This window comes from Heterocephalus glaber, unplaced genomic scaffold (genome assembly GCF_053883595.1).
Source record: "Heterocephalus glaber isolate CG9 unplaced genomic scaffold, H.glaber_assembly_v1.0 deba00001537, whole genome shotgun sequence".
Lineage (NCBI taxonomy): Eukaryota > Metazoa > Chordata > Mammalia > Rodentia > Bathyergidae > Heterocephalus > Heterocephalus glaber.
In genome coordinates this window covers 4,578,851-4,606,739 of record NW_028258332.1, presented here as the reverse complement: position 1 = coordinate 4,606,739, position 27,889 = coordinate 4,578,851, and the positions used below count along the sequence as shown (strand labels likewise).

At 40.7% G+C, this 27,889-nt stretch overlaps 1 long non-coding RNA gene across 7 annotated transcripts in view; it reads right to left on the bottom strand.

The window, feature by feature from the left end:
• Positions 1 to 180: 180 nt before the first annotated feature.
• Positions 181 to 27,889, bottom strand: part of LOC101717515 (uncharacterized) — a 40,396-nt gene continuing 12,687 nt past the window's right edge. For 5 of the 7 annotated variants that reach the window (XR_015442173.1, XR_015442175.1, XR_015442177.1 and 2 more), the window contains 2 exons: positions 25,549 to 25,785; positions 181 to 24,503 (listed from right to left, as the gene is read on the bottom strand). This is a non-coding gene — a long non-coding RNA (uncharacterized LOC101717515). Of the gene's footprint in view, positions 24,504 to 25,548; positions 25,802 to 27,889 lie in introns of all 7 variants that reach the window. The other 2 variants (XR_015442174.1, XR_015442178.1) reach the window with 2 other exon arrangements.

Sequence of the window (27,889 nt, the reverse complement as noted above, 5' to 3'; positions counted from 1 at the left end):
TTTGCCCATAAATTGTTATTTATTTCATAATTAATTTAAGGTTAATTCAATAGTAGGAAACACTTACCTAATGTAAGTCAGATTTGTCTTTTTTGATATGTATTGCCGATGTTATTAAAGACCAATACATTTAACTGAGAAGATAAGCTTGAATTGTAATATACTGATATGAGTAATGTATTTTACGACAATAACATTTTTATTTTGTATTATGGAAAAATATGCCATGAAAAATCATTTTCAAAATTTTAAGGATTCTTGTTACATGGTACTATGGATGTAGTTTTAAAATTAAGAGAGAGAGAAAGCAAGATTGATTGGACCAATCTAACAAGATGAGATTCTTAACACCCTTTAAGTCACCTTGTTTCTGACTTGTATGCTATTTTTTTCCCCCATTAACTTTATTGGTACATTTCTGGTATAAAATACAGTTACATTCATCATTGGGATCTTGTACCATTACATGAGTCTCTTGGTTCTTATTTGTTTTCCCCTTCCCTTGCCCTCCCTTCACCCCCTCCACCCTTCCCTATTTGCAAAGACTTTGTTTCCATTTTTTTTCCTCTTCTCATATTTTTTCCTTTCCCTTTTTTCCCTTCTCCTACCCCTCCCACTTCCCCTGCTCTTTTAGACCTTTTCTTCCTGTTACATAATATCAGTTATACATTTTTTAAATTACAATATTAAGACCTAGGAGACATTACCACAGATTTTACAGAATTTAAAAGGATATAGAAAGCATATTACAAAAATCTTTTTTGAAATTAATTGGACAACTTCTAAGAAGTACCTTGGAAGACAAATTAATGAACCTAACTCTGGAGGAAATATAAAATTTGAATAGCACCTATTAAAGAAAGTATATTCCTAGCTTGAAAACCTACCTATATGACAACAGCAGGCTCATAAACATTTTAACTGATAAATTATATCAAACAATTAAAGCAGAAAAAAGAAGGAACATTTCTTCCCTCATTTTAGGAACTCAACATTGTGCTAATCCTAAAACTGGATAAAGATAATAGAAGAAAAAAGTATGAACATAGATAGAAATTTGTTTAACGAAACAACTATTAGAAGTCAGATCTGGCAGGATGTAGAAAGTGGTTTTGTTATAGGGATGGCAGTGTTAATTCAGCATTGGAAGATCCACCCCCAAAAGTCATCATTTTAACAGAGGAAAGGTAAAAGCCATATGATCCTGTCACTAGTTGGAGAAAAAGTATTGGACCAAATTCTACAGCTGTTCATGGTAAAAGCTATCAGGAGACTAGAAGTAGAACAGAACCTTCTCAACAGATCAAAGACATGTACTCCATACTTCCAGCGAGAATGCCTTATATGAATGGAGAAGATACAATGCTTTCTCTTTAAGGTGGGGTACAAGGGCAGATATGCTCACTCTTTATCTGCCCATTAAACTTTGAAACCTAGTCCCCATCAAAACAGTCTGGCAATAAAATGACACAACTAGGATAGGATTGGCATGGCAGAAGCAAAATCTTTATATGTAGATGAAATGATCATCTACAGAGAAAATACTAAGAAATCTCTAGGAGCCCCTAGAACTTGTACTTGAATTTAGCAGGATTAGAAAACACAAGGTATATATAAAAATTCAGGTCTGTGTACACTTGCTGTAAATGAAGAATTGGATATTGAAATTTAAAAGTTATGTAGGAGTGCAAAGGACATAGAAAAGTTAAAAACAAAAACAAAAACAAAAATAGTGTTAGAAGATGTTTAGTACCTAATTTTAAGACTTCTTCTAAAGCTACAGTAATCAAGGCAGTGTTGGTGTAAGGAAAGACATATAGATCATTGGAATAAAACAGAGAATCTAGAAATAGAACCACACATCTTTGGTCCACTGAGTTTTGAAAGATTATTTAACATTATCATTTTATGGAATATAAACTCAATTCAAGAGCCGAGGAAGAGATAGTGTTTTCAGCAAACGACACTAGAACACCTGGTATCCATATATAAAAAATTAACCTCAACCATTTTTTTCCATACATGAAAATAACTTGAAGGGGTCTATGAACTTAAATAAGAAAGCCTAAAAGTAAAAAACTTTAAGAAGAAATTATAAGGGAAAATATTTATGAATTCAGGGTAGGCAAGAACTACCTAGGATACAACAGACATGATGTATAAAAGAAAAAAATTGATAAATGAGATTCCATCTAAATTTAGAACTTTAAATGACATCATTAAAATGAAAAGTAGTCCTTAAACAGATCATATTTACAATGCATATGACCTATGACCAGGATATATAAAGAATTCTTAGAACTCATTAATAGACAACCCAATTAAAATGTATACATAAGAAAATGGTAAATAGCCAGTATAGCACAAGGAATGGTGTACAACTCTAGAATCAGAAAAATACTAATCAGTACAATAATAAGATTGAATTATACACTTATTAGGGAGATGAAGTCAAAAGTTTTAAAAGCCTTGTCATGACTTTTTCTTTTTGTTGGATTCTCCCCCTTTGCATTTAATTTGCCACGCCCAATGGATTCATTCTGCTGTTTCCTGGGGTTGTGATCCACATTGTCTTTTCCTAGGGTATTGTCTAAAATTTTTTGGAGTGCTGGTTTACTATTCATGAAGTTCCTGAGGTGCTCTGTATCATGAAAGTGTCTTATTTCTCCATCAATTTTGAAAGATAATTTTGCAGGGTACATCAATCTGGATTGGAGGCTGTTTTCCTTTAGGGCATGAAATATATCACTCCAAGCTCTTCTTGCCTTGAGGGTTTGCATTGAGAAGTCTGCTGTGATTCTGATGGGCTTTCCTTTGTACGTGATTTGTTTCTTTTCTCTCACTGCTTGTAGAACTTTGTTCTTCTGTTGGATTTCTGGAATCCTAACTATTATATGCCTATGTGCAGATTTTTTTTTCATTAAGGCTAGCTGGAGTCCTATATGCCTCACTTATCTGTATGTCAAGTTCTTTTCCCCTGCTTGGGAAGTTTTCTACCATCATTTCTGTGAACAGTTTTTTTACGTCATCTGCACTCTCTCCTCTTTCTTCATTGACTCCAATCAGTCTTATGTTATTCTTTGCCTCATCTAGCAGCTGCTGGATTGATTTCTCATGTTCCCTTATAATTTTGAAGCAATTTTTCTTTTCCTGGTCACTAATTGCAATCTTATCTTCTATATCTGAAATTCTGTCCTCACATTGGTTCATTCTGCTGTGTAGACTTTCGATGGAGTTTTTAATCTCTTGGAAATCTGTTTGTATCTGTCTTATGGTTTCCATTTGTTTCCTATGTTGAGATTCCATCATGTTCCTCAGATCCTCTATTTTTTTAATCTGTGTCCTCTCTAGATTTATTAATCATGTCTTGCACTAGGGGCACAATTTCTCCTGTTATCTGAGTAATTATTTCTGATTTCATTTTTCCCAGGTCCTCTTTTGTTGCCAGTTCAGAGAGTCCAGGTGGTTGAGTATTAGATTGTTCCATCTTGTTTCCCTTTGGGGTTGCTGTAGGTGATCTGGAAGTCTGTTTTTGAGGCTTGTTTATGTGTCTTCTCATTTCCGTAGGGGGGTGGTGCTTCTGGTGCCCACACAGCTCACCTTCTCTGCCCTAGGAGCTTGGGATGGCAGCAGGGGAGCTTCCTTCCGGTGCTGGGACCAGCTGAGCTTCTCTGCCCTAGGAGCCTGGGATGGAGGCAGGGAGCTTCCTTCTGGGTACTGGGACCAGCTGAGCTTCTCTGCCCTAGGAGCCTGGGATGGAGGCAGGGAGTTTCCTTTCAGGTGCTGGGACCAGCTCACCTTCTCTGCCCTAGGAGCCTAGGATGGCAGCGGGGGAGCTTCCTTCCAGGTGCTAGGACTGGCTGAGCTTCTCTGCCCTAGGATCCTGGGATGGAGGTGGGGAAGCATAGGAGATTATAAAGACCCTTGTCCTGAACACCACAAGATAGAGCAGAAGTTAGTAACAGAAAGAGGGCTTCACAGGCTCAATGAAAACTGAAGCTCAGCAAAAAAGTAAAGAGAATCTCTACAATAAAGGCACATCAGACCACTGTACTTGGCCTGCTGCTGGCTTGCTGAGACTCATTGACTTGTATATGCACACGGATTCCTACGTTGCCTACTGTGACAGCAGAGACATGCCCTGAAGGAGGCCCATAATTTCTATTGCTATTTGCAAAAAAGAAAAAAAATTTTTTCTCTTATTTTTCATTCTTAATTTTTACTTTTTTTCTACTCTATAAAGTTTTGCTTTTCTTTCTTTTCTTTCTTTTATATTTTCTTTCTTTCCCTCTCACTCATTCTCTCACTGTCCCACATTGCTCCTCATCTCCCCATTTGTTCCTTTCTGCACTGAATTTGGATATCTCCCTTATTGTTTTTTTTCTTCTCTTTTTCCTTCTCTTGATTATCATTAGGTTTGAAGGAAAGTAAATTTGGTATCTAGCCTCCCTGTTGCTGTTAGGTGATTCTATTCACATCTTTGTTCTTTCATTCTGCCTTTCTCTGTTGCCTTTAACAACTTCTTAGAGTTTGTGTGATCTTTCTGTGTCTTCTGGCCTCATCGCTAATCTTACCTGTTCTTTCTACCTGTCCCTCCCTCACCAACTCCTTTTAACTCCCCACCCTGAAGGGGAAAGATCCTATATTGAAGAGTTTATTCATTATAAACATGTTGGGTTGGTCCTTGGTTTTAATTTAACTCACATAGTTAAAAGTGATAGATGAATAACTACAACAAATTGTCATTTTCTAAGTTGTGCTTGATGCTATGGTATTGCTGACTAAGTCATTTGGGCTAACATGTTGTGATTGATCTAACTAGTTTTCCTTCTGAGTATAAGAAAAATAAAATAGCTTCAGAGTCATTAGAGTCTCACAACCCAAACACAAGCTATATCTGGAAGACACCTCTGAAAAGCAATCATTCCACAAGGGTTTTAAACACAAGCAACAAAGATACCTGCATTAAGCAATATCAACCCAGGAATTGAACCAAGACCAAAAAAAAAAAGGGAAGACACTTAAGCAAGGCACAAACACAGGCTTCCACACCAGAAAAAGGAAATTCTGGGGGAAATGAGGTAGAAAAGTCTGATAAGTAACCACTTGGCACCCTGAACTGATAGCACAGGAAGTAACAAAGCAGATGCATGAGGCTCTAGAAAATTTCAAAACAGAAATAATCTCCCAGATAAATACAGATATGGTGAGCCGAGTGAAAGACATGATTAGAAGCTCTAGAGCAGAAACAGATAAGAAAATAGATGAGCTCAGAAACATGCTGGAAGCCATGAATTCCCAGGATAAGAGAAAAATGGAAAATATGATCACCCAACATAAGAAAGAAATGGAATCCATAAAACAGATTCAAACAGATATTCAGGGGATTAAAAACTCCACTGAAAGCATGCAGAGCAGACTAAGAGAATCTGAAGACTGAATATCAGATATAGAAGACAGGATTGCAGTTAAGGACCATGAAAACAGAGATTTCTTAAAGATAGTAAGGGACCATGAGAAATCAATCCAACAGCTGCTAGATGATGCAAAGAAGAATAACATAAGACTCATAGGAGTCCATGAAAAAACAGTAAAAAATACAACTGACAAAAAAACCTGTTCACAGAATTAATAGTAGAAAACTTCCCAGACAGAGGTAGAGAACTGGACATACAGATAAGTGAGAAATATAGAACTCCAACTAGCCATGACCAAAAAAAATCTACACCTAAACATATAATAGTCAAGATCCCAGAAACCCAATAGTAAAACAAAATTCTACAGGCAGTTAGAGAAAAGAAACAAATCACTTACAAAGGAAAGCCCATCAGAATCATGGCAGATTTCTCAACACAAACTCTCAAATCAAGGAGCACCTGGAGTGAAGTGTTTCAAGCCCTAAAAGAAAATAACTTCCAACCTAGACTGTTGTATCTAGCAAAATTATCTTTCAAAATCAATAGGGAAATTAGATACTTCCATGACAAAGAATACCTGAGAAATTTCGTGAACACCAAACCAGCACTCCAAACAATTTTAAGCAATATAATAGATAAAGACAATGAAGGTCACAACTCCATGAGGCCCAGCAGAGAGAAGACACCACACAAGGTAAGACACTAAAGCGAAAGGGGGGAAAATAAGAAATAAAAGAGCCAATGAGAGTAAAACATCATGACAAGGATGAGTCAATATCTGTCAATTGTAGCTATCAATGTTAATGGCCTCAATTCACCAATCAAAAGAAATAGACTGACAGAATGGATTAAGAAGCAAAACCCAGCAATATGCTGTATACAAGAAACACACCTAACTCAAAAGGAAATCCATAGACTGAAAGTAAAAAGATGGAAAGCAGTTCTCCACATGACAGGAACCCAGAAAAAAGCAGGCGTAGCAATCTTATTTGCAGACAAATTAGATTTCAAACTAAAACTAATTAAGAGAGACAAAGATGGTCACTACATCCTTGTGAAAGGAACAATCCAAGAGGAAAAGATGACAATCCTAAATATATATGCACCAAATACAAATGCCCCCAACTATACAAAACAAATATTAATGGACATGAAAAACCAAATAAGCACTAATACAATTGTAGTGGGGGAACTCAAACCCCTCTATCACAAATAGACAGATCAACTAGAAAAAAAATTAACAATGAAATTCTATAACTGAACCAAGCTATTGAACAAATGGATTTAATAGATGTTTACAGAGTGTTTCACCCCACAACATCAGAATACACATTGTTTTCAGCTATGCACAGGTCATTCTCATAATAGATCACATGCTAGCTCATAAGACATATCTAAGTAAATGTAAAAGAATCTAAGTTATCCCCTGTATATTATCAGACCATAGTGCAATACAATTGGAAATCAATAACATGAGAAACCACAAAACTCCCACAAACACATGGAAATTGAACAACACCCTCCGGAACAATCAATGGGTGACAGAGGAAATTAAAGAAGAAACTAGACAGTTTCTACAAGTAAATGATAATGCCAGTACAACATACAGAAACCTGTGGGACACACTGAAAGCAGTTCTATGCAGGAAATTCATAGCAGTGAATGCCCATATTAGAACAACAGAGAGAACTCAGTTAAATAGCCTAATGCAGAACCTCAAGCTCCTAGAAAAAGAAGAGCATAACAAACCCAAAGCTCATACAAAAATGTAAATTATAAAGATCTGAGCAGAAATCAATGCAATGGAAACTAAGAGAACAATAGAAAAAATCAATGAATCAAAGAGTTGGTTTTTTGAAAGACGAAATAAAATTGATAAACCTTTAGCCAACCTTATCAAAAAAAAAGGAAAGAAAAGGCTCAAATCTATGCAATTAAGAATGAAAAAGGGGAAGCCAAAACAAATCCAGCAGAAATCCAGAGAATCATCAATACCTACTTTGAGAACCTTTACCCTAATAAAATGGAAAACACAGAAGAAATGGACAGATTCCTAGATACATACAAATTGCCAAAATTGAATGAGGAAGATATAGAAATTCTAAACACCCCAATAACAATGAGTGAAATAGAAAATGTAATAAAAAGTTTACCATCAAAGAAATGTCCAGGTCCTGAAGGGTTCACTGCTGAATTCTACAAGACATTTAAAGAAGAACTATTGCCATTACTCTTTAAACTCATCAAGGAAATTGAAAGGGGAGCAATGCTTCCAAATTCATTCCTGGAAGCAAGTGTTACTTTGATCCCAAAACCAGGGAAAGACACAACCCAAAAAGAGAACTACAAACCAATCTCCTTAATGAACATAGATGCAAAAATCCTCAACAAGATACTGGCAAACAGAATACAGAGTGTCATAAAGAAGATCATACACCCTGACCAAGTTGGATTTATCCCAGGGATGCAAGGATGGTTCAACATCTGTAAATCAATAAATGTAACACACTATATTAACAGAGTCAAGGACAAAAACCATATGATCATCTCAATAGATGCAGAAAAGGCATTTGACAAAATCCAACACCCATTCATGATAAAAATGCTACAGAAAATTGAAATAGAAGATCTTTATCTCAACCTGATTAAGGCTGTCTATGAAAATCCAACAGCTAACATCATATTAAATGGTCAAAAACTGAAAATTTGCATGCTAAAATCAGGAACAAGACAAGGATGCCCACTGTCACCACACCTGTTCAATATCATTCTGGAAACATTAGCCATAGCAATTAGACAAGAGAAAGAAATAAAATGAATAAAGATAGGAAAGGAAGAAGTGAAACTGTCATTATTTGCTGATGATATAATACTTTACATAGAAAACTCAAAAAACTCCATCAAAAGTCATCTAGACCTAATTGACAGATTCAGTAGAGTAGCTGGATACAAAGTCAACACTCAAAAGGCAATAGCCTTCTTATATGCAAATAGCAGACCCATTGATAGAGAAATTCAGGAAGTAACTCCTTTTACAATAGCATCTAAAAAAATGAAATATTGAGGAATCAACCTAACAGGAAGCAAAAGACCTCTACACTGAAAACTATAGCACTCCGAAGAAGGAGATTGAAGAGAATATAAGAAAACGGAAAGATATCCCTTGTTCTTGGGTAGGAAGAACCAATATAGTAAAAATGCCCATACTTCCAAAACTACTATATAGATTCAAAGCAATGCCAATTGAAATTCCAACAATATACTTCACAGAACTAGAGAAAATAATACAAAAATTCATTTGGAAGCAGAAGAAACCTAGAATAGCAAAAGCAATTCTAGGCAACAGAGACATGGCTGTGGGTATCACAATCCCCAACTTGAAACTATACTACAAAGCTACTGTGATAAAAACAGCATGGTACTGGCAAAGAAACAGACCTGAAGATCAGTGGAATAGATTAGAAGATGCAGAAACAACTCCAGACATACTCAGCCACCTCATCTTTGACAAAGGAGCCAGCCACCCTCATTGGAGGAAAGATAGCCTATTTAATAAATGGTGTTGGAAAAACTTGATTTCAACCTGTCAGAGATTAAAACTAGACTCATACCTATCACCATGCACTAAACCAAGATCAAAGTGGATTAAATATCTAAATATTAAGTCAGAAACACTAAACTTGCTGGAAGATAAGTTAGGTAGAGCTCTTGATGACATTGTCATAGGAAAAGACTTTATGAACAAATCTTCAATAGCACAGGAGCTAGCACAAAGAATCAACAACTGGGATCTCATCATATTAAAAAGCTTCTGCACTGCAAGAGGAACTACCAACAGAGCTAAGAGACAACCTAAAATGTGGGAAGAATTATTTAGCAGCTGTAGCTCAGACAAAGGACTACTATCAAGAATATATAAAGAACTGAAAAAAAATCAGACCCCCCCAAATTCAAGGACCCAGTTCCAAAATGGGCATCCAAAATGAACAGACATTTCTCAAAGAAGTAAAAATAGCAAATAAATATATGAAAAAATGTTCAACATCACTGGTCATTCAAGAGATGCAGATAAAAACAACACTGAGATTCCACCTCACCCCACAAAGAACAGCTGCTATCAAGAAATCAACCAATAAAAAATGCTGATGGGGGTGTGGAGAGAAAAGAACCCTTCTCCATTGCTGGTGGGAGTGCAGACTGGTGCAAACACTGTGGAAATCAGTATGGCGATAACCTCAAAGAACTAGGACTGGAAGTCCCATTTGACCCAGCTATTCCCCTGCTGGGTATCTTCCCCCAAGAATTAAAAGAATCATACCACAGCGATATATGTGCACCTATGTTTATAGCGGCACAATTTGTAATAGCTAAAGCTTGGAAACAGCCCAAGTGCCCATCGACTGGAAACTGGATAAAGAAGATATGGGTTTTTTTATAAAATGGAGTACTACTCAGCCATAAAGAATGAGAAACTAGAGACATTTATAGCTAACTGGATGCATATTGAGGCCATAGTCTTAAGTGAAATAAATAGGACACACAAGTGTAAATACCGAATAGTTTCTCCAGTGTGAGAAATTGAAAGTGTAAATAAGGATGAAAATGATTAAATGAATAATTGATAATTTGAAATAAGGAAAGGTCCAATGGTTTAGGGATGGTGGGAGGGGAAGGGGAAAGGGAAGAAGGGAAAGGAAAAATTATGAGACAAAAAAAATGAATCAAACTCTGTGTAAATAGGGAAGGGTGGAGGGGGTGAAGGGTGCACAGGTAATGGGAGAAAAAATAAGAACTAAGATGCATCATGTTCTGGTACAAACACCCAATGATAAATGTAAATGTATTTTATACCTAAAATGTACCAATAAATATATATATATAAATATTAACTTTTAAATAAGCAAAAAAAAACTACAAAGGCTTACTGGTTCCTGAACCCTCTTCTGAAGCTGGCAGACCCTGTACTACCCTTCACCTGTGCTTTCTTAGGGAGGAGCCCCCTGGGAGGGCCACACCTGGCCCTTCACCCCACTCCAGCCAGGCGAGTGGCAGTGCACTCTCTCTGGGTGAAGTAGTCAGCAGAGCCTGGTCAGGACGGAATGGTACCTTCCATGCCGTCATTCTTTACAAATGGCGTGAACCAACCCACTCCTCAGCATCCCGGAAGGGCCTTTCCTGACTAGATGAGTGGATTCCAAGTAAAGGGTATGGAAGCAAGCATGCTTCCTTACAGGCTTCACTGCATTTTGCTCTCCACCAAAATAATGTAGGACAATATTCATGAAGTTTGGTGTCCAGTGCTTAACACCTATTTTCTTTCTCAGCTGATTCCTAGTTCAGACAGGAGAGAAAAGGATTTTCACTATTGACCCTTAAAACTTCATGCTAAAATACTTGCTGTAGCACAGTTTAGAGTGATATAAACCTCATGTAATGAAGAGAAGAAATTACTGAGCTGAGATTTGAGATTAATCTGATGTTAGCGAGAGCTGCCAGGTGCAGGGACAGTGTGGAGGTCTCCTGCTTAGAGACCCTTCACGTGGGATGTGAAAGGTGTGAACTGGGCTAAGTAAGCTCTAGAAGATGATGTAAACAACTAAATTAGTGGCAGATTTGTCCCTTCATGTTAGAACAATGATCAACGCTAGCATAACTAATGGTTTGGACCTGGAAGAGAACTGTTGACAACTCTTGAATATTAATGAGGCTGAACTCCTGCCAGAAATAAAAACTCACTGCCATTCATACCCACTCAGAGCATTCTGATCTCTCTTGCTGAGAGGTCTACTGGCAGGAAGAACCATGGGAGCTTCCCGAGCTGGCACACGAAAGCAGTTGATAATTGAGGTGGTAGGGACCTTAATTAATGAATTGCTAGTTGTGACTCCCAATTTTCCAGGCTTGCTCCACAGCTCCCATCTCACACAATGTACAGCAGCCCTGGCAGAACGAGGGCTTTGAAAAGAGGGGGTCTCCAGTTTGAAAGCATCTCCTAACAAGACCTTGCTGGAGTACCTCACACCGCCTCTGCAGAGAGGCTCACACTACAGGGCCTCAACCTTCACGCCCTGTGGAACCCACTGTTAGTCCCCTAGGTGTCGTACAGGTAATGAAAAGGTGAATAAAACTTTACGAAGTGATGATAAATTGTTCCCCCACTTGTATTTGTCATACATAAATACCAAGTCCCTGATCTATGTAAAAAACATTTAAGTATCAAATTACTGTAATCCTAGCAGCCATGAAATCAAATTTTCATACGGTCCATGGTTCCATCAGAGTAAAAGTGTTTTCGTTCATGGAAAACATGATTAAATTTTTCAAAACCCCCTTCACTATGGTCTCTGACCCTAGGAGTCTGTGGGCCAATTAGTATCCACTGATGTAACAATTCCTACAACTGGACACCCTACCAAGGTCCCAAGTCACACAGAACACGCCGAATCAGCCCACTGTAGACAGGCAGGTCTGCGCACTCCTATCGAGGTCCCGAGTCACACTGAACACCCCAAATCAGACCGTGCCCTGGCAACAATCCATCAGACCCCCCCCCCACGCCGCTCCTCTGTACAGCCACCTGGTTCCACACAACAAAGATGCAGAGGACACCAGACCACCAAACCACAGTACTGAGTCCCGCTGCTCCCAGCCCAGAGGTAGGGGCTTCTGAGCCACCGTCCCACTGCTCCTGGTCCAGAGGAAAGGGCTTCCCGGCCACCATCTCTCCTACTGCTCCCAGCCCAGAGGAAAGGGCTTTTGGGCCACCTTCTGTCCTGCTGCTCCTGGTCCAGAGGAAGGGGCTTCCAGGCCACCATCCCTCCCACTGCTCCCGGGCCTGAGGTAGGGGCTTCTGAGCCACAATCCCACTGCTCCTGGACCAGAGGAAGGGGCTTCCCAGCCACCATACCTCCCACTGTTCCCAGCCCACAGGAAAGGGCTTTTGGGCCAACATCCCTACCGCTGCTCCCAGCCCCTGTCCCATCTCTCCCAGCTCAGAGGAGGTAATCCGTGCAGCCACCAACAGCCCTCCCCCAGTCAAAATGAGAAAACATGTAAATAAGTCTCAAAACAAGACTTCTAGATCACCTACAACAACCCCAAAGGGAAATGAGATGGAACACTCTGATACTCAACCACCTGGGCCCACTGAACTGGCAACAAAAGGGGATCTGGAAAAAATGAAATCAGAAATAATTTCCCAGATAACAGGAGAAATTGTGCCCCTAGTGCAAGACATGATTAATGAATCTAGAGAGGAGCTCAGGAACGTGATGGAATGCCAACAGAGGAAACAAATGGAATCCATAAAACAGATGCAAATAGACTTCCAGGAGATGAAAAACTCCACTGAAAGTCTACACAGCAGAATGACCCAATGTGAGGACAGAATTTCAGATATAGAAGATAAGATTGCAATTAGGGACCAGGAAAAGAAAAATTGCTTTAAAATTATAAGGAAACATGAGAAATCAATCCAGCAGCTGCTAGATGATGCAAAGAAGAATAACATAAGACTGATTGGAGTCAATGAAGAAAGAGGAGAGAGTGCAGATGACATAAAAAATTTCTTCACAGAAATAATGGGAGAAAAGTTCCCAACCAGGGGAAAAGAGCCTGACATACAGATAAGTGAGGCATATAGGACTCCAAATAGCCTTGATCAAAAGAAATCTACACATAGGCATATAATTGTTAAGATTCCAGAAACTCAACAGAAGAACAAAGTTCTACAAGCAGTTAGAGAAAAGAAACACATCACATACAAAGGAAAGCCAATCAGAATCACAGCAGACTTCTCAACACAAACCATCAAGGCAAGAAGAGTGTGGAGTGACATATTCCAAGCCCTAAAAGAAAACAGCCTCCAACCCAGGTTGATGTACCCTGCAAAACTATCTTTCAAAATGGATGGAGAAATAAGATACTTTCATGACAAAGAGCACCTTAGGAACTTCGTGAATACCAAACCAGCACTCCAAAGAATTTTACACAATACCCTAGGAACAGACATTGAGGATCACAACTCCAGGAAGCAAAGCAGAATGAACCCATCTGGCATGACAAGAAAGTAAATGGAAAGGGGGAGAACCCAACAAAAAGAAAAAGTCATGGCAATGACAAGTCAATATATTTCAGTTAGAACCATCAATGTTAATGGTCTCAATTCACCAATCAAAAGAAATAGACTGGCAGAATGGGTCAAGAAGCAAAATCCAACAATATGCTGCATACAAGAAACACACTTAATTCAAAAGGAAACTCATAGACTGAAAGTTAAAGGGTGGAAAACAATTCTCCATGTGACAGGAACCCGAAAAAAAACAGGAGTAGCTATCCTCTTGGCAGATCAAGTAGATTTCAAACCAACACTGATGAAGAGAGACAAAGAAGGACACTACATCCTTGTAAAGGGAAGAATCCAAGAGGAAGAGATGGCAATCATAAATATCTATGCAGCAAATGCTAGTGCACCCAACTATATAAAACAAATACTAACAGACATGAAAAGTCATATATGCACTAATACAATTCCACTGGGGGACCACAACACCCCACTGTCACAAATAGGTAGATCAACTAGACTAAAAATAAGTAATGAAATACTAGAACTCAATTGAACTCTTGAACAAATGAACTTAACAGATGTTTACAGAGTCTTCCACCCCACAAAATCAGAATATACATTCTTCTCAGCTGCACATGGGTCATTCTCAAAAATACACCACATACTCACACATAGAACATGTTTAAGTAAGTGAAAAGGAATTGAAGTTATCCCCTGTATATTATCAGACCATAGTGTGATGAAATTGGAGATCCATAGCAAAAGAAACTGGAAAAATTTCATAAACATGTGGAAATTGAACAACACACTTCTGAATAACCAGTGGAACACAGAGGAAATTAAAGAAGAAATCAGACCGTTCCTTCCATTAAATGACAATGCCAATACAACATATCAGAATCTATGGGACACAATGAAAGCAGTCTTATGAGGGAAATTCATAGCAGTGAATACGCATATTAGGAAAACATAATGAGCCCAATTAAACAACTAAGAACAGGACAACCCCAGAGTTCAAACAAGGGAGGAAATTATAAAGATCAGAGGAGAAATCAATGCAATGGAGACTAAGAGAATGATACAAAAAATCAATGAAGCCAAGAGTTGGTTCTCCAAAAGAATCAACAAAATTGACAAACTCTTAGCCAACCTTGTCAGAAAAAGGAAAGAAAAGGCCCAAATCCATGCAATTAGGAATGAAAAGGGTGAAATTACAACAGACCCAGCAGAAATCCAGAGGATCATCAATACCTACTTCCAGAACCTATACGCCAATAAGATGGACAACACAGAAGAAATGGACAGATTCCTAGATACATATGAATTACCAAAGTTGAACCAAGAAGATCTAAAAATTCTGAACAACCCAATATCAACCAATGAAATTGAAAATGTAATTAAAAACTTACCAACTAAGAAAAGCCCGGGCCCTGATGGCTTCACTGCTGAATTCTACAAGACATTTAGAGAGGAACTGCTGCCACTACTGTTTAAACTCTTCAATGAAATTGAAAGGGAAGCAATACTCCCAAATTCATTCCTAGAAGCAAGCATCACCTTGAACCCCAAAGCAGAGAAAGACCCAACCGAAAAAGAGAACTATAGGTCAATCTCACTAATGAACATAGATGCAAAAATCCTTAAAAAGATACTGGCAAACAGAATGCAGAAGATCATCAAGAAGATCATATACCCTGATCAAGTGGGATTCATCCCAAGGATGCAGGGATGGTTCAATATATGCAAATCAACCAATGTAATACACTATATCAATAGAGCCAAGGACAAAAACCATATGATTATCTCCACAGACGCACAAAAAGCACTTGACAAAATCTAACATGCATTTATGATAAAAACCCTACAAAAAATTGGAATAGATGGTCTCTACCTCAAACTGATAGAAACCATCTATGAAAAACCAACAGCCAATATCATACTGAATGGGCAAAAACTGAAATCCTTCACACTAAAATCAAGAACAAGACAAGGATGTCCACTATCACCACTCTTGTTCAATATAGTTCTGGAAACATTAGCCACAGCAATTAGACAAGAGAAAGAAATAAAAGGAATAAAGATTGGAAATGAAGAAGTCAAATTGTCATTTTTTGCAGATGACATGATACTCTATATAGAAGACCCCAAGAACTCCACCAAAAGTCTTCTAGACTTAATAAGCAAATTCAGTCAAGTAGCTGGATACAAGGTCAACACACAAAAATCAATAGCTTTCCTCTACACAAATGACAGACTCACTGAGAGAGAAATAGGGAAAATAATTCCTTTCACAATAGCATCCAAAAAACTGAAATACCTAGAAATCATCCTAACAAAAGAAATCAAAGACCTCTTCTCTGAAAACTATGGCACTCTGAAAAGAGAGATTGAAGATGATATCAGAAAATGGACAGACATCCCCTGCTCCTGGGCAGGAAGGATTAATATAGTGAAAATGGCCATACTTCCAAAACTGCTATATAGATTGAATGCAATTCCAATTGAGATCCCAGCAGCATACTTCATGGACCTTGATAAAACAATCCAAAAATTCTTTTGGAAGAAGTAGAGACCCAGAATAGCAAAAGCAATTCTAGGTAACAGAGACATGGCAGGGGGTATCACAGTCCCCAAGCTGCAACTATACTACAAAGATACTGTGATAAAAACAGCATGGTACTGGCAAAGAAACAGACCTGAGGACCAGTGGAACAGATTAGAAGAGGTAGAAACAACTCCAGACACATTCAGCCATCTCATCTTTGATAAAGGAGCCAAACAGCCTCACTGGAGGAAAGATAGCCTCTTTAATAAATGGTGCTGGAAAAATTGGACTTCAACTTGCCAAAGATTAAAACTAGACCTATATCTCTCACCATGCACTAAACTAAAATCAAAATGGATTAAAGATCTAAATATTAAAATAGAAACTCTGAACCAGTTGGAACAGAGGTTAGGTAGAACCCTTGAAGACATCAGTGTAGGAAAAGATTTTATGAACAAAACCTCAGTTGCCCATGAACTAGCACAAACAATCAACAAGTGGGATCTCTTCTTATTAAAAGGCTTCTGCACAGCAAGAGAAACCACCAGCGGTGTGAAGAGACAACCCACAATGTGGGAAAAAATCTTCACCTGCTCTTCCTCAGACAAAGGTCTACTATCTCAAATCTATAAAGAACTTAAAAAGATCAGACCTCCCAAATTTAAAGTCCCAATCTGAAAATGGGCATCTGAAATGAACAGACATTTCTCATACAAAGAAGTAAAAATAGCAAATAAATACATGAAAAAATGTTCAACATCACTGGTCATTCGAGAGATGCAAATGAAAACAATGCTGAGATTCCACTTCACTCCAGAAAGAACAGCTGCTATCATGAAATCAACCAATAACAAGTGCTGGCGGGGCTGTGGGGAAAGAGGAACCCTGCTCCACTGCTGGTGGAAGTGTAGACTGGTGCAAGCACTGTGAAAATCAGTATGGAGATACCTCAAAGAACTAGGACTGGAAGTCCCATTTGACCCTGCTATTCCACTGCTGGGAATCTTCCCCAAAGAATTAAAAGAATCATACCACAGTGATATATGTGCACCCATGTTCATAGCAGCACAGTTTGTGATAGCTAAAACTTGGAAACAGCCCAAATGCCCATCAACTGGAGACTGGATAAAGAAAATGTGGTTATTTTTATAAAATGGAGTACTACTCAGCCATAAAAAATGAGAAATTAGAGACATTTATAGCTAAGTGGATGCACATTGAGGCAATACTCTTAAGTGAAATAAATAGGACACACATGTATAAATACTGAATAGTTTCTCTGGTGTGAGAAACTGAAAGTGTAAATAAGGACTAAAATGTATAATAGGTAATGTGAAATAGGAAGAAAAGGGGCAAAGGGGAAGGAAGTGGGAGGGCTAGGGGAAAGGATAGAAGGGAATGGGATTAATATAAGAAAATGGAAAAATAGGAACAAAATCTTTGTAAATAGGGAGAAATGGAGGGGTTGAAGGGAGGGCTGGGCAAGGGTGAAAAATAAGAACCATGAGAGACTATGTAAAGGTGCAAATTTCCAATGATGAATGTTATTATATTATATACCTAAAATGTACCCATGATTAGAATGAATAATCGATAATGCAAAATAGGAAGAAAAGGTCCAAAGGGGTAGGGGTAGTGGGAGGGGCAGGGGAAAGGAAAGAAGGGAAAGGAAAGATGATGAGAAATGGAAAAAATGGAAATAAAGTCTTTGTAAATAGGGAAGGGTGGAGGGGGTAAAGGGAGGGCTAGGAATGGGGAAAAAATGAGAACCAAGATGCATTATGTAAAGGTACAGTTCCCAATGAGAAATGTAATTGTGTTGTATACCTACAATGTACCAATGAAAGAATTTAATAAAAAAAAAAAAAAAAAAAAGAATTCCTGCAACTCAGATCCAGTCTGAACAGAGCTGGGAAGGCAAAGATTAAAATGTGTCATGTGCAGTCAGCCTCTGGCTTCAGGAGAAGACACCTATCACTATGTAAAGTTTCCAGAATGGGGCAAACTAAACAAATCTTACTCACTAAACTGAGTTCCTTTATACTCCCAATGGTCACCTTGGAAAATTACAAGCAGGTAGTGAAGGAATAGACCAGAGAGATGGAGGTTAATGGAAACCAAAATAGGGAAACTGCTCAACGAGTGAACTTAAGTGAGAATCCACACCTCTGGGGGTGCAGGGATTAGCGGGTGACTCAGCAAACCTGGGAAGGGGGTGTGAGAAGAAAAAGCAGCTCCAGTCTTCCTTGGACCTCTAGTGGGGATTCCACAAATCACACCATTCAGTGAGTTAATTCTCTCATAATCCCATACTAGTAATCAATTGACGATAAATAATCAAACATGTTCCCAGTGGATTTGATAACCAGGAGGCTCTGTGTAGATGAAAAGGATGGTGAAGGGGGGTTCTTCGTTCATGGGGGGAAAAGTGAGGAGGCCGGGATGCTTTTCGTCCCTTTGTACTACATTACTGAAAACTAAATTCTGAAAAGAAGAGAGGGAAACAGGGAGAATGAAAAGAGAGAGGTGAGATTCTGTTGTTGGGAGTGTAAATCGAAATAATTGTAAGACTTGATCTAGTAAGCCTATTTTTAGGAATATCTCTGAAGGAAAAAATCATAAATCTTAACAGAGCCTTTAAATCTCTTAACTATAACACTAAGGGATTAGTTAGTAAAGGTTTACAGTGCAGCAGATGAGAACTTCTATTTCAAAGAACATATGGTGAAACTTTTAGGAAATTCAAAGGGACAGAACTAGGAACATTATTTTAGCTGTGAAGATAATACGGATTTTAATGGAAAATATAGTAGTAATGATAAAATTATCAGTGGTTCTTATCTCTCTCCGTGTGGTTTTCTGTATTTTTCCAAATATTAGCCAGTGAATAAACACTACTCTCCCTGTTACATATGTGGGAGAATTCTAAGATGGTTATCAAGATTCTCTATCCTTGTGCCTAGGGTTGTGGATGCAATAGGTACTATGCCTATCATTATGTCATGTAGGTAGCAAAGGATACTTTGCAGATGTAATTAAGGTTACTAATGAATTGACTTTGAGTTACTTGGGAAAAACTTTTTACAATTAGGTCTAATCTACTCACATGAGCCCTACCAAAAGAATTTGACCTAGCTGGTGGTAGAAGGAGAACACAGAGAATATGGAAGGAAAAGGTTTCTATGAATGGCTGCTGTCTTTGAAGATGGAGGTGCATTAGCCAAGTTTTTAGTTTTCTGATGTTTTCACATCTGAGGTTTGGTGGCCCCAAAGAGTCTATTCCTCCTAGGGCTGACCAGTTCCTAATGAAGCAAACATCCTGCCTAGAGGAAAACTTGTAAATGAAAACTAACTAATCCAGAACCCATAGCCCAAGCACACTCCAGCCCATTGTGCATCTGCCTTAACCATCCCAGGGTCAGTACCAGATACCGAGGGTAGCCTCCATGCCCAGAGCCTCCTGAAGTTATTCAAAGCAGCCAATCTGAAGCCAACACCCTGCCTCACCTGCTCCTTCTGATGGAAATCACAGTAAATGGCCCTGCCCATACTTCTGACCAGCCATGGTGCTTCTGTGTGCTCCCGGTGCTGCAGCCAGCCCACTCCACTGAGAGCAAAACACTTTCTTCCTGTCGGCCAGCTTCTGAATGGTTGGCATCACCCAATCTCAAATTTCCATTAATACAATAGACCTCTGGCCCCCGTCTCATTATGTAAAATGTATTTAGTCCATTTCTAAGAATTGCCAAAGTCCTAACAGTTCCAGCATTGCTGAAAAGTTCAAGTTCAAAGTCACCTATGAGACTCAAGGTAAACTCTTTGCTGTGAGGCTTGGTGAAAATCAAAAAGAAAGTTAAATACTTTTATCATACAATACTACAATGTAAACATTCCCATTCTAAAAGGAAAGAATAGGGAGATAGAAAAGAATTGGACTAAAGCAAGACCAAAACCCAGCAGGGCAAACATTAAATCCTATAGTTTTATGCCTGGTAACTGGGGCAGGACAGCAGAGGTGAACTCCAAGAGCTTTGGCGGCCTCACCCCTATATCCTTGCCAGTGGCCACCCACATGGTCCCTCTCTCCAACTGGCTCCATTTATTGTCTCTGGCCTCCCTTGGTAGATGCTCTGGCTTTGGGCATCTTTAACTTTCTGGGGTTTCCACTGCACCTTTGTTTTTATTCTCATATATTTATGCATCATCCACTTGGGGGTACATTGTCTCCCTTCCAAGCTTTCATTTGAAATCTGAGTGGAAGCCTCCAGACCTTGCAATTTTTGTATTTTTTTCATGCCTGCAAACCTAGCACCTCGTGGATGAGGCCAAGGTCTGCTCTAGCTAAAGCAGTGGTCTGGTCCCCTTGGACAATGGCTGCAGTGGCCTCAGAATGCCTGAATACTTGAATTTGGGGAAACACTTTCCTAGACATCCCTGAATAAGTAAGCTACCCTAAGGCTCTCTTTCCAGAGCAAAGTCTTTTAATAGTGTTATGCTTTTATATCCTCAAGCCTGTGAAAGATGGAGTCTGGCCAATACCTGAGATCTTCATTATGAAGCCATCTTTATGATTGTCTTGGTACAATGTACTTGAGTATTTTAATGCTAATCTTTTTAGCAACTATGCTCTCCTTGGCCCCAGCTTTGCAGACACTTCCTTTTTGGTGAAACTGAACTTTTAAAATCATTTACCTCTGTCTTTTCCTCTGATATTCACTGTAAATTTGACTAAAAGTGGTCAGCAGTATCCATACCACAGTACCCATTGAGCTGCCTTGAAATTTCTTCCACCAGATCAATTAGTCCACTACCTTTAAATTTAGCCTCACACGAAGTCTTAGGATATGGACAAAATGTAAACAAATTCCTTGTCATAATGAAATATGCATGCCTCCTATTTGAGTTTTGATTATAGTCCTGATTTCTATCTGAATTTTCAGGAGTGTGGCCTTTACTGCCCACATTCTTATCAGCATATGGTTTTTTTGAGCTCTGACAAGAATTGTCCATCAAGCTCTGCTAACATCATTTTAAAGCTTTTTCTGACTAATCTCCAACACTTTTAAAACTCCTCCTGAAGATCAGTTTTAAAGACTTTTAAACCACATATTTAAGTGCAGTCACAGAAACAACCCTACTCTCAGTAACAATTTTCTGTATTGGTCATGATCCTGATACTGGGACAAAATACCCAACATCTGCAACTTAAAAAAAGAGAAGCATAATTTGACTCATAGTTTTGGCCCATGGTTGGCTACTTTGAAAGAAAAATGGCATGATGGAAGAGCATAGTGGAGAAAAGCTCCTCATCTCATGGCAGTGAAGAAGTAGGAAGAGAAGGGAGGATCTGGGGGCAAAATACACCCCTCCAGGTCAGGCCTCTGGTGACCTACCTCCAACAGGCATCACCTCTTAATCATACATTTAACTATGAACTTACCAGTTGATTAATCCTTAGGGTGTTTTACTCAAAAGCCCCGTCTCTTAACACATAAGGCTTTTGGGGACCATTTTAGATCTAAACCATAAGAATTATATTTCAGAACAGGGCCACCTACAAGACTTAGCAAACAGCCTCTATCTAGTACCTGAGGGAAACTGTGGAGCTGAGAGGACCCCCTGACCAAATACCCAACTTTGGTCCAGCAACTACAAGGAATCAAATTGACCAGCAACCTGAAAGACCCCAGTGACCTTCATGCAGCTCCAGATAAGAGTCTTGTAGGGTCAACTCCTTGATTCCAGCTCTGTGAGACCCTGCACAGAGAACCCTGCCTAGCCTGTGTCAGGGAGCTGGGAGGTGATAATTGGCTATTGGTTTAAACCACTTAGTTTAGGTATTGCGCTGCATAGAAAACTAATAAAAATCTATAAAGACCATATTGCTCATTCATTTCTGATATGTAGACTGCTTTTAATTTCCTTCCATCTGGATAAATGACATCATCTTGTTTCTGTTTTCAGCACATGAGAAGCATTTTCATTCTGGCTTCTGATAGAATCTGAAGTTAGAAGCAACAAGTCACCAAAGCTCTGAGCACAGGTCAGCCTCCTGCAGCTGGTGCATTATGGGGCTACAGCCAGCTGCAATTGCCTGTGGGGTTCTTGGATCAGGAGCGTTCACCTCCTACAATTGCTGTGCCAGGTGGAAATATGAGGAGGCTCTGATTGAATGATCTCAACTCATTGTCCCAGGTCAGACTTAGAGGAACACAGCATGCTCCACACACCACAGGGCCCTTCAACGTACCAAGCCTGTCTTTCAGAGCTCTGTGTGTGGCTCTTGGCTGCTACAGAGCCCCATGTTCTGCTGCGATTGCTGCGGGGTGCATCACTCTGCAGGTGGCCCGGCATCCTGGCCGGATATGCCCAATGTGCCAGCCTATACTCCGGACAGAGAACAGAAGGACTAGAGCTGAAACCCCCCCTCTAACAACCTGCACTCACTTCCCTGAGCCTGAAAGGCCCATCTGGGCCGGGGAACCCAAGCTCCAATGGCCTCAGATCTGCTGGGGCAGGGACAATGGGACATGGAGCCCCAGGGGTGTGCAGTCTCACAGCCACACCGCATTGCCTGTGCTGCTTTCTTCACAGCTTGTTCTTTGCTGGGAGGAGTGAGTTGGAGGTCATGTAATTAGAGAACAGCCAAAAGCAGAGATCAGGGTCTAAGAAGTGCGTGAAATCCATAAAGGGTCCATTGACCACTGAGGTCACAGTGACAGTGATCACACAGTCTTCGCACAGCTGCACAGTGGCCTCGCTGCCTGGCTCATCATGTGGGACCGGCCTTCCAGATATCAACCCTGGGTGGCTACACTATCCCAAACTTTCAAAGTGTAAGGAAGGAAAAATATTATTCTTTTACAAATAAAAATGTTCTGTTCTCAAATAACCAAATCAATTCTTCATCAATAACTGCAAAACTACAATTCAATCTCAAAATTTCATTTCAGCTTTATCAAGTATTTTTGTCTGGCAAGAACTAAAGTTAACCAGAGAGGGCACAAGAAGACACAGTCAGATCTCGCCACGCACACGTTGTCGGCTATCCTGTCTCACGGAAGTCCTGACTCCGCCCTCTAAGGCCCTGTGAACTTGGCTCCTATCAGCTCCCAGACTTCATCTCCACTCCCTCGCTCTCTGCTTCAGTGAAATGATTCATCAAGTGCCTGCCTCTGGCCTGCACAGCCTCTGCCCTAGCTTGGAGTGCTCTTCCCAGCCCCGCACAGGGTCCTCGCCCTTCGCTCCTTCGAGGCCCCACTCCGTGGTCGCTTTCTCTGGGGCTTCCCAAGGTACCCTGCCTGACACTGTGCCCTGCTGCTGCTGCCCTCGCTTCCCTTCCCCGTTCAGGATGGGGAAGGGGGGCTGGAGGGTCACAGGTGCAGAGGGGCGTGGATCTGACTGGTGCCATCTGACGCCAGTCACTGACCCTGAAGTGGTCCCTCCCCCGGGCCTTGGGCCCCTGGAGCTCTGACCTCCCCTCCCCTCCTGGCCCCATCCCACCCACCCGGCCGCAAGGAACGCTTTCCCCAGGTCTTCAGGGAGACCCCTTCCTCCCAGAGCAAGGCACCATGGGAACGGGACCTTGCTGTCCGATGCTGCGTCCCCAGTGCCCGGCTCAGCAAGGCTGCCTGGCTCAGTGAGCACTGAGAACTCAGTGGCCCGGAGCTGGGGAGGAAGCTCCGGTGAAGACACCACAGGAAACATGCGCGTCCTCACCCCAGGGCAAGAAGGACCGCCTGGCCAGAGCTGCCCCAGGCTTGGTGACACGCAGACACAGGGACCAGACGCTCCCTCGAAGAGCCCTTGGGGAAGTGTGGACACTTGACCCCCAGGAGCGCTTAGAAGCCACACGCAATTTTAATCCCAGAAGGGTCCCGTGGCCCTCGAAGAAGCTGACGCACTAGTACTTGGAGGTAGAGGTGGCAACAGCCCAACAATGTGTCTTTCTTGCTCGTCTGTTGGTAACAGAATCCTTACTTTCCTGGCACAGCAGTATTCCCAGCTCAAAGACTACATTTCCCATCACCCCTTGCAACAAGGCCTGGCCACAGGACTGAGCCGTGCTCCGAATATGGAAGATTTCAGGGACATTTTCTTAAAAAGGGTTGATAAAATTGAGACTAGCATCCTTCTCCCCTTCTCCCTATTCCCCTTCTTGCTGTACAGCATATAGAGTTGATGGCTGGCACTGTAGCAGCCTCTTGGACCATGAGTTGCTCTTGGTGGTAAGAGCCACATACTGACTGTGGCCAAGCAGTGGTCCTTGAAGTCCTCCAGGCTCCACCGTTATGGCTGAGGTCACTGTTGTGTGAGGGCTTTCTGTGAAGTGCTGTCAGTATCTCCAGCCAAGGGTCACCATGAACACACCTGTGGCCAAACAGGTTATTTGTTACTCTTACAGCAGGGGACCATGATCATCTCGGGAGGAGGGTGCGGCAAAGTATTTGGTCTTTGCGTCTAGTGAAATTTGACGCTGCAGAAACATGAATTGAAAGAATAAAATACCATTAGCACATAATGCAGCTCTTTCATAGCTGACAAATTAAAATTATTTTTTATCTTAACGAGAGTTAATAAATTGCTAGTGTTGCTCAGTCTGCTGGTCAGATTTTAAAACCCTGTTTTGTTCTAACATATACATTTTTTAAATGTTACATTACTTGAAGTTCTTCATTTGAACATAACCAAAATTCAGATTTTGATAGATCAGTGGATGTGACTCAATTAGTGCCAACTGGGATTAGATGAAGTTTATTTCGTTTTTTTCTGCATAGAACAATCCACACTGGCTCTGAGTTACACTAGGAAAAAGTCATAATTGGGTGATACTTGAAGTAGTTTGGGCATGCACTAAGGAATCTATTTTGAGTTCATCTTTTATAGGTGAAATATAATTGCTTTGTACCTGAGGCAAAAATCCAATGGGGAAAAAACAGGCTGCTGTGTAACTGTCACCTACTATAAATGCCACAGAATGAAAAAAATCAAATTGGCCCAAAGTGTGAGGGAAAAACAATATTCAAATCTAAATTGGCTTAACTATTAAAGGAAACAAGGACAATCGCTAGAGGTGGCCAGAAAGAAATCACTGTGCTTTGAATGGTTTCCAGTGCACTGGATTTTTTTTAATCTGTTTTCAATAGGATTCTGGGAATGTCCTAGGAGGCCACAACACAAGCTACACAATGCAGTGACTGCTCAGAAACAGTCGGCCACACAAGCATCCATCCATTTATTCAACAAATATTTACTGGCCATACGGAATGGACTTGCTCTGTGCCAAGAAGCTAAAGATGAAGACCTTGATGTCAGGGAGTTTACAATCTTCTGGAAAAGAAAAATAAATTTACTCCAAAAAATTATTCAAACTTCTACACTGCTGGTGGGAATATAAATTAGTACAACCACTGTGGAAATTAACATGGACTTTGCCCAAAAGAATAAAAACAAAACTACCATGTGATCCAAGGATACCACTCCTTGTACCCCTATAGCCAAAAGAACCTGAGCCCACCTACCTCGGGGACACATGCGTGTCATGTTTGTTGCAGCACAGTGTACAGTAGCCCCAACATGGCGTGACCCTGAGTGCCCATCAAAAGATGAATAGTGAAAATGTCGTATATTATACAGTGGAGTATTATTCGGCCATAAAGAGAATGAAATGTTGTCAATTGCAGAGAATTGAATGGATCTAGATGATCATGTTGAGCAAAATAAACCAAACTCCGAGAGGCAAACATGATATCTTCTCCCTGTGATATATAGAATCTTAAAAAAATGACAAGAAAGTGGAAGGGAGGCTATTATTAGACAAGAGGAACAGAAGAAGGGGGAAGATGGGTGACAGTGGCAGTACAAGGCCAAATGCATTATGCGCATGAAGCCCCCCAAAATATTTGAAACTAGGAGGGGCCGAGGCAAGGGAGCCTGGGCAGGGGAACAAATAAAATGTGTTATGTTATCTGCAAGTTTGCCAGGGTGAAATCTGTACAACCAGATTTTAATCTGCATAGCCAGTATGCACTAAGAAGAAACGTGGGAGGGAAAACTAAAAAGAAATAGGAAAAACAAGTGTGCAGAGAGCAGTGACAGCAGTGTGAAAGGGCAGGAGCCGGGGACACCTGGCCAGCCACACTCCGAGGCTGCCGGGCCTGCAGTCTCAGGAACCCCCAGGTGCAGGGGGTGAAAGTCTTTCTGTGCACAGACCCGGGCATCCGGGGAAGCATGAGGGAAGGAAGCCACTTCCAGCACACAGGCAACCATCGAGTGGCAAAGTGGGATGCAGCATGAGAGGAAGGCTGAAGACTGGGGAGGGTGGGTCTGCACAGGGAGCAGAGCCTGGACATGCCCCTTGCCACCTGTGCGAGGGGAGCCACAATCTCCTTGGTTCTCACAGTCTCCCTGCATCTGGTTTCTATTCCTCTGCATGAGTCCTGGGGTCTTGCAGGGATAGAGGATGGAAGAGTATATGCTGCTGCCCCAGTGGTGATGGACTCCATGGGGCTCTCTCTGGCCAATAGAAGTGGACAGAATTTGTGGTAGCCAGTTCCAGACAACACCTTCAAGAGGCATCTCACGTTCTCATTACTCCCATCTACTCTAGTCATCTTGATAGCAAGTAGATTCTAACCCCAACTGCAGTTTAGAGCCCAGCCCAGCAGTCTTGCAGCCTGAACCACAGTCAACCAACAGTCAAGTGAATATCAGAACAAAGGCTTGTCACTGCAAAGCACTATATTTGGGGATGTTTGTTACTGAGTATTACTGTGACATTAGCTGACTAATACATACCATATTAATAAACTTAAATGTCATTCTGAAGCAGATGGAGAGTCCCACTGAAAGATTCTAGTAGAAGAAGAACCAGAGAGGATTGACATTTTAGAAAATTCTTATCTGGCATTTGTGGAATGATTGTGATACAGAAAGAAAAGAATTGGAGCAGGGAAATTAAGAGGCTACTGGATAAGAAGCTGAACTGTGGCAATGGCACCAGAGGTGAAGAAGGGACAAGCTCAAGAGCTCCTGAGAAGGTGACATGGAGAACCCTCTTTGGGATGAGTATATCAGTCAGAGCTCACTAGAGGAACAGATTTAGTATAAAATGTATATAAGATTATATACAGGATTTGCTATGTAAGCTTAAAATGGCTGCCTACAGACTCGGTGGGAGAAAGAATGCAAAATGCCAATCTGTGTGCTGGAGAACCCAAGGATCCAGTCCAACATCAAAGGTCTGGAGCTCACTGCAGTGCCAGTGATGTGAGTCTCTGTTGCAAAGTGTGTTGGAGGGCTGAAGAGTCAGCACTGGAAATCTGAAGGAAATGGAGACAAACATCCAGAAACAATGGTGAAGACCAGAGCTGCTCCAAAGAAGCAAAAGGGAAGACTTCCTTCTTTCCCTTTTTATTCCCATGTCTGGGGTGGGTCTCCCCTCCTCAATTTGCTGGCCTACCTGTCAATCATCCAAAACATCCAAAGCTTTACTAATCTGCTAGTCAGTTCTTACTCTAGTCAAGCTGACATAACACAGTGAACAATCACAATGAGAGAATGAAGAGAGTTTTGGAGAACTCCTATTTTCTGGCTCCACGGCATTCCCTAACTGAGGGAATCTTAAGGAGAGTTTTAGAGGGGAACAAAATGATTCCGTTTGAATCCACTGCATCTGAGGTTCTGGAGTCCACCTTGATGGAATGACCACTCTGATCAAGAGCGCAGCATAATGATCTGCACTGGACCAGAGGCTAGGGAAGCTCTGCCAGAACTTGGGCAGTACTGATACTGACCAAAAGACCAGGGAGACGTGCAGCATGAAAACGAGAATGGGTTACTGAGAATGGAAAACAGGGGCTC